Source organism: Mercenaria mercenaria, chromosome 16 (assembly GCF_021730395.1).
Source record: "Mercenaria mercenaria strain notata chromosome 16, MADL_Memer_1, whole genome shotgun sequence".
In the NCBI taxonomy this organism is placed as follows: Eukaryota; Metazoa; Mollusca; class Bivalvia; order Venerida; family Veneridae; genus Mercenaria; species Mercenaria mercenaria.
The window spans coordinates 35,437,699-35,452,294 of record NC_069376.1 but is presented as its reverse complement, the minus strand read 5'-3'; the positions used below and the strand labels follow the sequence as shown (position 1 = coordinate 35,452,294).

At 34.8% G+C, this 14,596-nt stretch overlaps 1 protein-coding gene across 2 annotated transcripts in view; it reads left to right on the top strand.

Annotated features, from left to right (window-relative positions):
* LOC128549622 (uncharacterized) overlaps positions 1 to 14,596 on the top strand; it is a 45,134-nt gene that overhangs the window by 13,494 nt on the left and 17,044 nt on the right. The gene's annotated exons all lie outside the window — the stretch shown is intronic.

Here is a 14,596-nt window from a genome sequence, read left to right as displayed (position 1 = left end):
TGTTAAAGGATAGTGCATTGATGGGCGTGTCCGGTCCATATCTTTGTCATCGATGGATGGATTTTCAAATAACTTGGCATGAATGTGTACCACAGTAAGACGACATGTCACACGCAAGACCCAGGTCCGTAGCTCAAAGGTCAAGGTCACACTTAGACGTCAAAGATCATTTTTCATGATAGTGCATTGATGGGCGTGTCCGGTCCATATCTTTGTCATTCATGCATGGATTTTAAAATAACTATGCATGAATGTGTGACACAGTAAGACGATGTGTCACGCGCAAGACCCAGCTCCGTAGGTCAAAGGTCCTAAACTCTAACATCGGCCATAACTATTCATTCAAAGTGCCATCGGGGGCATGTGTCATCCTACGGAGACAGCTCTTGTTTAATATAGACATTGCATCTGTTTGATTTGCATATGAATATCCGGTTAGCGGTACAAGTGTAAAAGTGTAAGGCTAGTCCTAATTTTTATTTGAATAAGCTCATTTGAAAGGATTCATAACTGTATACCAAGGCAATGTTTCATTCATGTATAAAAATTTAAAAAATACATCACAATCATGTACCTGTAATAAAAAGCAACGTTGCTTAATAAGTTGAAAATATTAATTTCTTTTTTCTTTTTTCTTATACTGGCCACCATCAGCTAATTGAAGTGCTTGCCAGGTTGGTTGTGCTAACACAGGATAAAATAAAATGTGAAGTATGTACAGCGAAGATGATATAATACTAAAAGAATAACAATATAAATATAGACTATGGTTATTTGACGCCTGGAGGTACTGGTACAACTGGCATGATGTATAGAGACGATTGTAGGACATTTGCCCCCCAGGACATTTGCCCCCCAATGAAAAAATGTACTACTGGACATTTGCCCCCCCAGTTGAAATGGCAGATAGGTCATTTGCCCCCCACTTCTTATTTTTAGAATGGACATTTGCCCCCCAATATTTTTGTCCTATGTGCCAGGAGATACACTTTGTTTTATGTTGTTTTATTATCAAAATTACTCTAAAAGGCAATATTTAGTCAAAAAAAAACAAAACAATTTTATTGATAAAAATTTTATGAATATGTTAATTACATTCAGGTGTTAAGGTAAATAATAGCCTATTATTGATTTATAAAAGTGCTCATAACAATGTTATAAGTCTTTAATTTGTGCAATGTTTTTAACACTCAAACTTGTTAATTTGGCAATTATCTACTAGAAAGATGTAAGAAACAAAGACATTGTTATCTACAATATGATAATTATCTTCTACTAAGTTCCTAAAAAATCACTAGGGGACAAAAATATTGGGGGGGCAAATGTCCGTTTCAGAAATAAGCACTGGGGGGGCAAATGTCCTATCTGCAATTTCAACTGGGGGGCAAATGTCCAGCAGTCCTCTTTTTTATTGGGGGGCAAATGTCCTGGGGGGCAAATGTCCGGATGTTGTACACTTTGATGTTTGTTGGGAAGACTTGAGTGCAGGCGATAGGACAGGCTGCATTGTGGTATCTTGTAGGAATGTGGCGATTGTAGGTTATGTGTTGTGCATGGTACAATGTAGTAGAAGAAAACGGTCAGACTAGTTGTTTGCTAGTCCTGTACATCATAGTGATGCCTGGTCCCGTTTCTCCCGTCTTGAAATAACTTTCAGTTTAGATCAGGGAGCATGTCAGTTACGCATGATTGTTTTGTTTAGTCCTTGGACTATTTCTGGACAAAGTGTTTGCGGTTTAGTTCTCAGACTGTGCAGGTGCATTCAACAATGGTTCTAACAAGTGTTTTGTATGCTGGAACAAAAAAAGATATATAGATATCTGCTCTGGAAGCTGATGTTTCGAGTTTATCTGTTCCACACTATCTAATGTTTCGTGTTGGTATTGCTTCCTAGATGTTTTCCTGATTGAACATGTTGGTGGATATGACAATGGGTGGGTGACTGACATCTTTTTAATTATGAAGAATACTTTGTATTTGGATAGAATGACATGTGCCTTCTATTTTCCCTCTGTTTGAGCTTTATGAGGTCTTATTTGCGGATGTTATTGCCTATATCACTAGTGATAGTTAGGTAGACGAAGCAAGAAATCTGATTGAGAACTTATTTCCTATCAGATGTCATTGGTGAAGAATATAAATTACTCTTGGCTGAGAATAGACCATTGATATTCTCGTCACGGATTTTCTAACGCATGCGATAAAGAGTTCCCATAGTATTTTCCTTCATCCAGCCAACACTTTAAAATACAAGGCCATACTACCCGATGGATACAAGCATTCTTACATAACCGAACAGAAACGGTAGTCCTCAAAAAGACATCAGAACCTGCAATTGTTGCCTCAATGATGTCGTGAATTTAGTAGCTGATATTTTCGCGATCGCCTTTTCCTGAAGCAAGGCTGTAATGGGAAATGCGAGTTGGTTGCCTGGTCGCTTTTTCAAGCTCCGTTTTGTGAGCTATAAAACTTAGAGATGATGACTAAGAGTCTCATGTTGTATACAATCTATTGAGGAGCTCTTTTCATCTTACAGAATATATTTGTCGGTTAATTTAAAAACGCCATTACCAGCATTATACTCGTACTATTTCATCAACTATAAGAGGGAGGACAATGGATAATTTGTCTGTTGAAAACAAGTAACGTTCACTATATTTGTACTGCGTAAATGCAAACAGAAAATAGAAATGTATTTCTTACATTAATTATGTCTGGAGCATATGTTGCCGCCGATCTATATTAATCTATATTATTTAAACACGTGTGTCTTAAGACTGACATCTGCGCGAATAATGAATTCTGAATAATATATTCCGTGGACATTGCAGTTAAATGACAGTTCTCATTTTTTTTTTGGTAAGAGCAGATGCGCAAACAAATAGTTTAAAATCCATCTGAGCATAAGGTGCTCAGTGTGAGCTAATGGGATCGTGCGCCGTCCATTTTTTGTCAGCAATTTTACTGTTTTACTATTGTATATAAGAAGTGAAATTGTTTTAGCAGGACTTTTTATAGACAACATTTTAAAGCATGATTTTGATAAAAAATTCAGAATTCAGATTGTCTCGTTGAATTTAACTAATTTCCCTACACATGTTTAGCCAATCCAAAGCGGTTATTCATTACATCATTTATTCTGAATAAATTCTTTTCTTTCTGATTCTTGAATAAACAATTAATGTAAAGAACAATAGCATGCATTTGTGTCATGTAAAATCGCCGAATCGCTCTGTAATTGATTTGCAATACTTCTTTAAACGAAGGAGCCGGTAGGTAATATGAATTAAGGCACTGCCTAGCATGGGGATTTATCTTTTATATATCTACTTACGAAGAAATATTCAACACTCAAAAGAAATAAAACTTCGCTCTTTACAGTTTACATTTAGTGTCATCATACCTCTTACAGCGAATACCATACTTTGCAAAATTTACGTGAAGCCGAAACGGTGACGTCATGCACCGCGTTCTCGCACTGGCTTTAGGATTTTATTGTTTGTTTGTACTCCACGCAGAAACTTGACGGCCTTTACACTTCCTTACTGTTTTAAAAGTGTTTTTCAATTGCATGTACAGTTTTCATTACGAAAAAGAAGTAAAATGAATCATGTTGGCGCGGTTTACGAATTTCTGTGACTGATTCGGGGTGCTCGGATGTTCTTGCAGACAACCAGTCTGCGTTGTGTACATAAACCGGAACCGGAAAACATCGAAAAAATTGCCTCAGTATATGCAGACAACAAAGACGAATAACTATATACGGACGTTACCGTCTCGGGGATTTTCATCCCCTATTAAAAAGACACGAAATGAGAAAATGTTTGAAGTCTTTATAGAAATAACGTTTTTGTTTTCTTTACAGATTTAAGTTTTGGATAAAATCTGTAAAAAGCATAGAATGCAGCCAAACGGAATAATAGCAGACTCGGTTTGATTGAGCCTGTTCATGAGAGGTAATGAACTGTGCAACACCTCTCACGCCCCCTAGCACCGGCTTAAGCGGAACTCTATTACACATCTACATTTGTATTGAATAGACTCCATGATCCTAAAGGGCCAGAAAATATAACAACGAAGAGTCTTTTTGTTTATGTAAAAGTCAATATTGCGGCCCATTCTTTTACATAAATAACTATTGATATCGCTAAAAAATCTCAAAATTTCTTTTTCTTACTGTCATCCTTAATATTTGATTATGAAATGATTAATATAACCCTTGTATTTGTCGGCAATAATAGAGACGAATGCCTTATTAAAATTGATGAAAATATGGCAGAAAAGCAAGTTGATAATAAATAACATATTAAGCCTACATTCTCATTAGTTCATAGACTAATCTGTGTAAGAGTAGATGCAATGTGTTGCAAAAGATATCATGTTGCACCGCAGGACGTCAAAAAAGTTATATATTTTCGTTTTCAAGTTAAGTAAGCCTGCATTGTTAATATCACCGAACAAGTTATTTTAGTATAATTGCTGCTGAAACTGCGACACAAAGAAAGCTCCACAAGCCTAGAAGTTTAGTCACGAAAAGGAAAGTTTAATGATAAAATTTCGTTCTATATATTTCTAAGAAATAGTCATGTCTAATGTCTAATATACGAAAATTAATGTCAAATGATATCAGTCAAAAACAAACACTACACTCATGATCTGGACTATAACAGCAATATGGACTGATAGAGACAGTTGCTTGAGAAAAAACCTGAGGGTGTGTAAGACGTGTTTAGTACCATTGTTATAATGCGCTTTTCTAAAACTTTAAATTTGCAGGAGTATGTAAAGCTATGAAGTAAGTGAATATCTTCCAATGATGGAGCATCCAGTGCGAAGAATATCCAGTTCCGACCTACCACATGCACTGCATACCTTCCCTGTGTTATCTTTTCAGTTTTCTCTTTTAATATCTTCTGGCTAATTTCATCTATCTAAATATTTGTACAAAAAATCTCATTTTCATTATGCTTAGAACGGCAGCTTGTAGCCCAGTAAAATTGATTTGCAGATGTCTGTACCGTATTAAAATATTTTATTATTTCTTAAACTGAAATGAAATAATTTTCAACCGTTTTATGAGAAACTGTATGCACATAAAGATCTTTAACGTCATAGCCGCATTGTTTTCTGCAAGCGTCTAAGATAGTAGAATAGTAATAACAATCGGTAATATCCGTTCGAGTACGTATTCTCCGTATATGCTTTCGGTATTTTCCGGTTATCACCGGAAACCATCGCTTTCACGAGCTACACTTACGGCCGAAGAGAACTGGAATAGCGGACGAGAAAACGAAATCACACGGAAAATACCCGAATGTCGTAACGGGTCCACTACCTTAATGCAGACTTCAATATTCACCATATACCCCATACATCAATTTAAATTATGTGCACTAGCAAATGAGCCGCACCATGAGAAACGCATATTCATGGATTCATGATTAAACTTGTAGTGTTTTCGCTGCAATCTAACTGCATTCGTTTTTTCTCTGACTTTGGTTAACATAAGTGAAGTTCGTGAAATTCAAGCCCGTATGGTTAGCTCGGTAGGTAAAGTGCACATAGCTCTGGTCCGTGAGTTTTGAAAGCCATTTCAAGACTGGTCAGATGTTCACTGAAGATGCCGTGTTTGGATTCATTCGTCCCCCGACTTTTATACATCCTTATACAGGATCAATAAAACTAATTAGGTCAACGTATCATTTTTAATTAAAATAAAATACTGTTGACACTGATATCGATTTTGTTTCTCAGAATATTCCAAGTTGAACTTCTTTTTACAATATTTACGGAACTGTATTTTCTGGTACTTAATCTGAGAGTCAGACATCTTACCACTGATTTTTGTAAATTCATATGCAGCTTTTGAATTTATTATAAGGTTTTCTTTCCTATTCACACTCTAAATATTTTGAGATTTTCTATACTCAAAAATTATCATTCTTTCCTAAATATTCCATAGAGAACTAACCGGACGTTTTGTTGACATACATACCTGTTGTTGATATTGTTTTCCATAGGAAAGACGGATATACACAGACAGCCTGTCTCATTACGAGACCTGGTGTCGCGTGTTCGATCCGCCGCTACTATAAACACTTGCATTGAGATACGAGATCTGTGTATGGGTGTTTTACACTTGGCATGCTAAAAAACCAGGGAAGCTTCTGGTTGTCGGGGCATCTTTTTCTGTATCTTGCATTATTCTGTCGTTGAAATACTACTGACAGCAACAATCTTCGTAGGGAGTCGCCCAGTTTGGTAACCAATAACAAATGAATAAACAGAGAGCCTAAACTTGGTCTCGGAAATTTATTTATATCGTAAATAGCAAGAATAATACTGGTTGCTTCAGTGCACTTACACGCACTTATAACAGTGCACCAGTTATAGAAATTTTGACTAATTATCAGTGTTTACTTGAAATACCAGACATATAATTCAGACTGAGAAAACAATTTAGTCCTTTTTTATTCGTTTTACATAAACGGGCTGTCCGTCACGACCTAAGGAAGCTGTTCATATTGAGAATAATACTTGTTCCGTTTTAAGCGATAAATATTAGAAAATATGCACGTAGAATATGGTAGACAGAAAAAAAAATCTAACCATGTCTAGAACACATGTTGCCGACGGTCAATATTCATGTATTTCATTTATACATTCTTATTTCTATAGTATGGCTTGCCAGTCAATAGTGAAATTTATAGTCCCAGGTTCTAAGTGCGTTTCTACATGACATCAGAAATAGATTTCAGTTATTTAATTTTCCAAGTTTTGACTAAGCCCAACAAAATATGGTGTTAAATTTCGGACCGGTCATATAGCACTAACTAAGGGACCGGTCATACAGCACTAACTAAGGACCGGCGATTTAGGTGGTCAAGTAATAACAATGAATATTGTCATATTTGATTAACGTAGCTTGATGAAAGTATCAGAATCTATGCGAGGACTTAAGACTTAATTACATTTCCGCATTTCAGTTTCAAGAACGCAGTCATCATGTATCATTGTGCCACTGGCACAAAATGTACAAAAAAATGTTTGGCAGAGTTGTGTTTAATCAAATAGACCGTTCTTTCATTTATAAAAAAAAATTAGTTCAAGTTAATTGATAGAGCCATAGCATAAACATAGTCCATCAGTTAACCCTTATCATGCAGTATAATCATGATCTGTACTGTTCACTATAATACTAGACTAGCTTCTACACTATGATATATCTTTTTTTAAAATTTACATTTTTATGATTGGATGTAGTGAACTGAGCCAGTCTATATCCTATGTCCAATATCATAATAATAATTTCAACATCAGTCCTGTGTGAAAATCTCTAAAATAGACTGGTTTTTGTCTCTATGAAACTGAATTCGTCAAAAAAGGGAAAAATATAGAAATACAGTTATTATCAGTCTAGTGGCTAGTCTACTATAATACAGTCAGTATCTTTTTGGTAAGCCCCTTCCCCTTTACACAGCAGTTAATGGTACTGCCCAAATTGAAAGATGGACAAGTTCATTATAGAAATTTAGTATGGTAAGGGTTAATATAACAATAATGATCTGTAATAAGTCATTAAATATATGACGTCTTACTGCTGTTCTTAATAGAGAAACAGCAAATGATCTTCCTTTGGAGCGATTAGGTTCAATATCCAATTTCAGTCTTTTAAATGTAAACTTCATTTTCATTTATCAACTTTTATAAAAGACTGGTTCCAGAAGCAGTCATTTATTTAGATGGAAAAAGATAAAAACTCGTAAGCACATCGCTATATTTCTTTAATATGTAGAAACAAGCAGACTAATGTCTCATAAAGGTTGATGAAAATGCGACAGAAACATCTTTTGAGAATAACAAACACTTGTTGCCTACACCCTTGGTAATTTATCAACAATTTTTGTGTGACAATGAATGTAGAGGACTGCCAAAATTACATTGTTTGTGTTAAAAAATACAGTTGCTGACGTCAACTGCTGTCGTTACACTGAAAATATGTTATTTGAATTGAGAAATACTGCCAAGGGCGTATAGTTTATGCTGAAACTGCTTATTTACCTTTTTATTTGAAACGGAACATATAATCTTATGGTGATGTCAATCCGTCTGTCTGCTTGTCCGTTTAAGTTACAGACATTAAAGAGCGCTTCTTATATTACAAGGGTACAGACTGAGTTTACTTTTGTGTCAGTTAAAGATGATTAAAGCAGAATTATTGCCCTTGCATTCGGTTAGTTTATTATTTCCTACGCATGCCTTTATCGAGCTGACTTTTGGTCTGCAAGTGTTTAAAGGTTCTGAACGTATGGTTTTCACCAGAGTTATGTCCCTTTCACATTGTGTACCTTTTGTTTTTCGCACTTTGTCAGCTATTAATGCCAGTTTATTGTGCTCAGCAGTTTGTTATAAAGGAATATAGATAAAGCAATGTAGAAATAATTTAGTAGTTTCTAACTCCAATAGATCGTCGAAAACAAAGTCTAGCTTGGTGGTTTTCTATATATTTGTTTCTGTTATCAGTTTACTTTTAAAACCTAATCGGTTTCAACCGTTTTGCTAGAAAATAAATTACCCAATACGCTCCTTGAAAGTCATTAAAGTTTAAAGGAAATCAAATTAGAACAGTCTATTATAATTACCATTTCTGAATATCTTCCTGGTGACACGTCTGCAGTATTTTGCGAACGGGGGAAGTAGAAACCGATATTTGCTGATATTATTTCCATTAGTGAAAATTGTGTGCTGTCCCAATGTGTATAGCATGTGCATTCCGCATCTTATCAGTAAAATACTAAAGTCACATAACTGCCAATATGATGTTTTGGAAATGAAACAAACTAAATCGAATTTTATTTTAAGCTTTTCCAAAAAGAAACATTTTGGGCTTGTCTCTTGTTTCAGCTAGATATATGGTATACGAGGGGCGTTCAATATGTAATGTTACTCCGTGTGTAGTTCCGTAACCGCTTATTACTTTTAGATGCGGTTTTCGGCACATTATAGAGCAATTTATTGGCAACACAATGCTATATAAATTATGAAAATCGGTAGATTCAAAGTAAAAATATGATCATTTGAGTGAGGTGTACTCGGGTATACTAGACAATTTTATGTCAAAAATATTGATATTGCAATATGCAATTCCTTAATTCTACTATTCAACAACTATAACTATAGTTCAATTTTCAGTTTAAACAGATAAAACAAATCATGATCTTCACAAAAACATATGAAAACTAAACTAAAAAAGTTTATAACATTTTTATATTGAGTGTGAATATTTTTACTCGAAAAATGATTAGGTGAGTATAATAAGCCTCTGCAAATTTTGTCAGGCGCGATAATCATCGTTTAAAAATTCTTGTATTATAAGTTGATACTAGTATCTAAATTCTCGATTGCGAAACTAGTTCTTACAACTTTTATTAATCGCTCTCAACACCCATTCCATATGTAATCAACCTCGATTTAGATATTTTAGTTGTGTTGTAAAATTAAAAATGCAATAAATAGTTTAAAACCAACGCAAACTCATCACAAATTGCTGTACCTCGTAGAAAAATGATAGAAGTTTGTGATTTCACAAGTTATTCTATTTTTCTGAGACTCTGGATGCCCGGGACAAACCTTAATTATAATTATAGTCCAGTATACCTGAGTACACCTCACTAAAATGATTCTATTTTTACTTTGAACCTGCCGATTTTTAACATTCATATTGCATTGTGTTTCCAATAAATTGCTTTATAATGTGCCGAAAACCGCATCTAAAAGTAAGCAGCGGTTACGGAAATACATACGGAGTAACATGACATATTGAACGCCCCTCGTATTCGTATTATGTCGATCTTAGAGAAAAAACTAAAATTATTGTAAGGGGTGTTAGCGAGTCGCATTAATACAAAATCAAATAAAGAAACATGTTTTAACAAAATAACATAATTAGACGATGATGATTTCGGGTCGAAGCTTCTTCCGGAAACTGCTGCATTTCGAAAGAAATGTTATAGTATTAGCAGTTTAGAATTGTTCAGTATAATGTATGACTAGCTGATTGTTTAACACTGAAGAAATAAACTTAATGGAAAAGCATTCAGGTTCATCCTTGTGGGGCTGTTGCTGGATCGTGAAAGTTACTATAAGATAAGAAATATATTGTAATGAAAGCTACGGCTATGCAAAAGTATGTAAAACAGACCTAAAAGCAAGTCTGATTGAATCTATTCAAGGAAGAGCGCCGTTCTCTTTGTGAAAGTCAGCCATTCTAAGCCGTTTAATTAACAGATGAAAATTTGTGAGCAGCATACCTATACCTCATCTACTTATTTTCTTAGACTGTCTATATTAACAAAAGTATCAATATCAGAATATGATGAAATTAGATTAATGCGTGAATAGCAAGGAAATTTGTTTTTTTTTTGTTTTTGTTTTTTCGTTTAAAGCGTTGGGTTTAAAAAATGGATAAACATATATTTAGCCTTGGAAATGTATTTGTCTCGTCAAACGAAGGTGAAATTGCTTTAATAACAGCAAATGTGTATACACCACTTTTGTGGGTTCCTATTTGACGTCTCAGTGAAAGGTTAGATTTTAAGACATAGATAAAATGACTAGTTTCCGTATTTTCGTAAACACTACAGAGATATGATTTGGATTGGAGAGACAGGGTAGTGTATGAAATATGCCAGTCATTCGAAACCAAAGCAAACTGTAAAATACTGGGAAGTTTTCTTCACGGTTCCGTTTTGAGCGATAATAAAAAAAACAAACAACAACATAATGTTGAAAATTCGAATACAAAAAAGGCTGACAATACATACTGTGGAAATGCAAATGTATAAAATAGGACTACATATTTAACGCAGTAATGTCGACAAAACATGTTGCCACCGATACATATTAATCTTTATCATTTTATACATTTTATACAATCAACATCATATAAAATTGATTTTAATTGTCATTCAGTATTTGAATGATGACAGATCATGAATTAAATATAAGAATCTATTCAAGAACACATTTGCGTTACATATTGCAGTCAGTGAATGTTATGGATCCATAATGACATTCGATTACATAATCCCCGTATATGCGATTTCGGCTTTCTCCGGTTATTACAAAAAGGTATGACGGTATTAAAAACATTTCTTCTTTGACTCATATTAAATTGTCAAAGAAAGTCTACAGTGTTTTATTTTACTTTTCCATTCTTTCACTTGTTGCCAGACCATGTTCCTTGTATAAAATAATCCAAATGCTATTGAAAACAAAAACAAAAAAAAAAAACAATATGTCGACCATAATGCAAGAGCACCGGCTAACTATGAATGACATCACTATTGTAAACTTCCGCAAACAATGTATTCTTCCGCAAACTTTCCAGGCATCCTCAGCCGTCACTAAGCAACTATATAGTGTCAGGGACTACATTCGTGGACCACGGAGGAATACCGGCGCATTACTCCCGTCATACCAAAAAGTAATTTTCTGTTTTGACCGAGGATGCCGAAATGAGAATACGTAATCGTACGGAACTTGCCGATTGTCCTTACGGGTCCACTACCTTAATTCAGTTCACACCGGTCGCATCATATGTAAAGTGTCAGGCATGTTTTTGTTGGAATAAACTGCTGTTTCTGTTTTGTTTAATTAACTTATTCAACAAAAGCATGACTATATTTTACTACTGTTTGTAAAAAAAAGCAGTTAAACGATTTGAAGTCTTCATATATACTATATACATTACCTCCTACTTTTTAAGTTAAACAGCGGGACACAAGTAATCTTCTTTTGGAGCGATCAGGTACAATATCCCAATCCATTCTTTAAAACAAAAATAAACAGTTATATATTTGAGCCGCACCATGAAAAAACCAACATAGTGCATTTGTGACCAGCATAGATCCAGACCAGCCTGCGCATCCGCGCAGTCTGGTCAGGATCCATTCTGTTTGCTAACGGTTTCTCTAATTGCAATAGAGTTTGAAAGCGAACAGTATGGATCCTGACCAGCCTGCGCGGATGGATGCGCAGGCTGGTCTGGATCTATGCTGGTCGCAAATGCAAATGCACTATGTTGGTTTTCTTATGGTGCGGCTCAATTTTATTAACGTCTATAAAAGCTGAAGCTGTCATTCGTTTTGATGATAACGGGTACAAAGTTACAAACACTTTGTTATAAAACTTTTGTATTTAGACACAAGCACATAAATGCCTCATTTAGGTTGTTGGAAATGCGGTAGAAAAGTCTACATCCTTGATAGTTTATGATTTGAGAATGAATTGTTGCACTGTTGCATTAAAATACTACTGTTGCTGACGTCAACATAATTATTTCGTTACACGGAATCAATATTTAATAGCGCAGTATGAAAGGAATTTATGCTTGTGATGCTAATTCACCGGGACGTTCTCATGTTATGGTGATGTCCATCCGTCTGTCCGTTCAGTTTTGTATGTGATTTCAGTAGAGATTTAAAGTGGATATAAACCTGGTTAAAAGAAAAAAGAACGATTTTAACTTCCTTTTCGCGGTTGGATGGTTTGAGTGGAGTTTGGAACTGCCACCGAATAATTCTATCATGTTACATACATGTACATACTGAGCTGGTTGATTTTCTATGTGAAGGCATGTGACAATGATATTTAGATGGTTCTGCTCGAATGCGTGTTATTTGAATAATGACCCTTCCACATTCTGGTACATTTTTTTCTATGGATGCAGTTTTTGCTGGCTGGCATGTCAAAAAGATATTTAAGCAGTGCAGAAAAAATGTTAAAAGTACCAGACGGTAATAAAATAATTAAAAATATCTAAAAAGACAAACAAACTTGGGAGCGCCTATATAAAATTGGGTTTTCTTTTTCTCTTTACTTAAACGATGTAAACCGTTTTATTAGAAACTGATAACCCAAAACGCCTCCTGCAAATCATTAAAGTTTGAAGTAAATCTAATAAAACAAGTCTGCCGTCATGAATCTTTCTGTCTAGTTTCTTAGTTGTGCAGCTGCAGTATTTTCTGCAAACGTTCAATATTTGCAGAAATTCTATCATTTTGCATATCATGAGACGGTAAACAGATCATGTTGTCAGTAAAATACGAGCTCAGGATTTAGTTCAAGGTTTCATGGTAATATTCTGTTCGTAAGCATGACATTGATAAATCCGGCATTTTAGAGTTCTCGATATTTGTTCAGCTGAAAATATTGACAACCCATTTCATAGCTCAATAGACAGAGCGCGACTGAATGAAGAGGTTGCGGGCTCGATCTCAAGCGCGGCGACAGAGAACAATATGTCTGAAGTCGTGTGCCATCTAAGATGTCAGTATGCTGAAAACAGAAAAAGAAGCTTGTCTTGAACGATGTTACACATTTTTAATGTAGATCAGAGGCTAATATCGGATTATGCAACTTTCAAGAGGTCGTACATTTATGGATGCATGACAAATGATTTCTAGATTCAAAAGAGACAGTTTTAATAAACCAGTATATGAGGCTTGCGAACTATTCAAGACTGGGCGCGATAATCTTTACGACAGGGTCATACCGGCCTTTTAATTTTGGAAACACTTTATATTCACATTCTACAAATCACGCTTAAATTACTAAGTAAAATACAATAAAATAATTGATAAAAAACAGAATCAAGAAAAAATCTTGGTTGAAACTATTCAAGGATAATGCTCACAACGCTCACGTTTTGTCTGAAAATCAATTATGTTACCCCGAATTCTACGTCACACAATCTACGTAAATTTGGATTTAAACTTATTATTATTATTGTTATTAGGTTCGCTGCTGTATGTAGACATATTCTCAGAATGCTTATAAAATAAGTAAAGCTGTTATTTAGTATTGCAGTTTGTTACAGGACGAATGACTGATGATTTTGTTTGAAATGCTTTTCCATAAAAACAAATGAAATCAATATTTGGCCTTGTGGAAATTCGTGAACAGTGTTTATAATGTTAATGAATCCCTGTTCCACTGCGCTGCAATTAGTTATTAAAATTTAATGTCACGTTATGGCAGTTCTGATGAGATTTGCTAATACGAATAATTTACCTGATTATATCAGCATTTACTGATCGTTTAGGATAATTTGTCTGTTTAGCAGATTGATATAAACATTTTTATTTCTGTGATACATGTGAACACAGACATCGTGTTTTAATCTATGTGCTCCACTGACACTTTATCTTGAATGATAAGTACTGAAACAATTTAGACAATTTTCCTCTATTTCTGTGTGTAAAATTTAAGACAGCCATCCCCAAAGGGTGAAAATCCAGAGTAATTCTTGATACATCTGCAACAATAAAAAAACATTTTATAGGGAGTCAGTGGCACTGTCGTGAGCAGGTTGGTCTACAGCCTTACTGATCCAAGTTCAAAGACCGGTAACGGCTGATGTTCCGATTAAAGCTATGTTTTTTTTTTCGATTTACTTATAGTACTTTTCCAGCAATGGTGCTGGGGAGGTAATTGTGACACTTGCAGTGGGCTCGACTTAAATTAATTTTTGGCGACAACACACGCTTAATATAAGAACTTTGTTTACATATTAAAGCAGGAAAGGTTGACAATA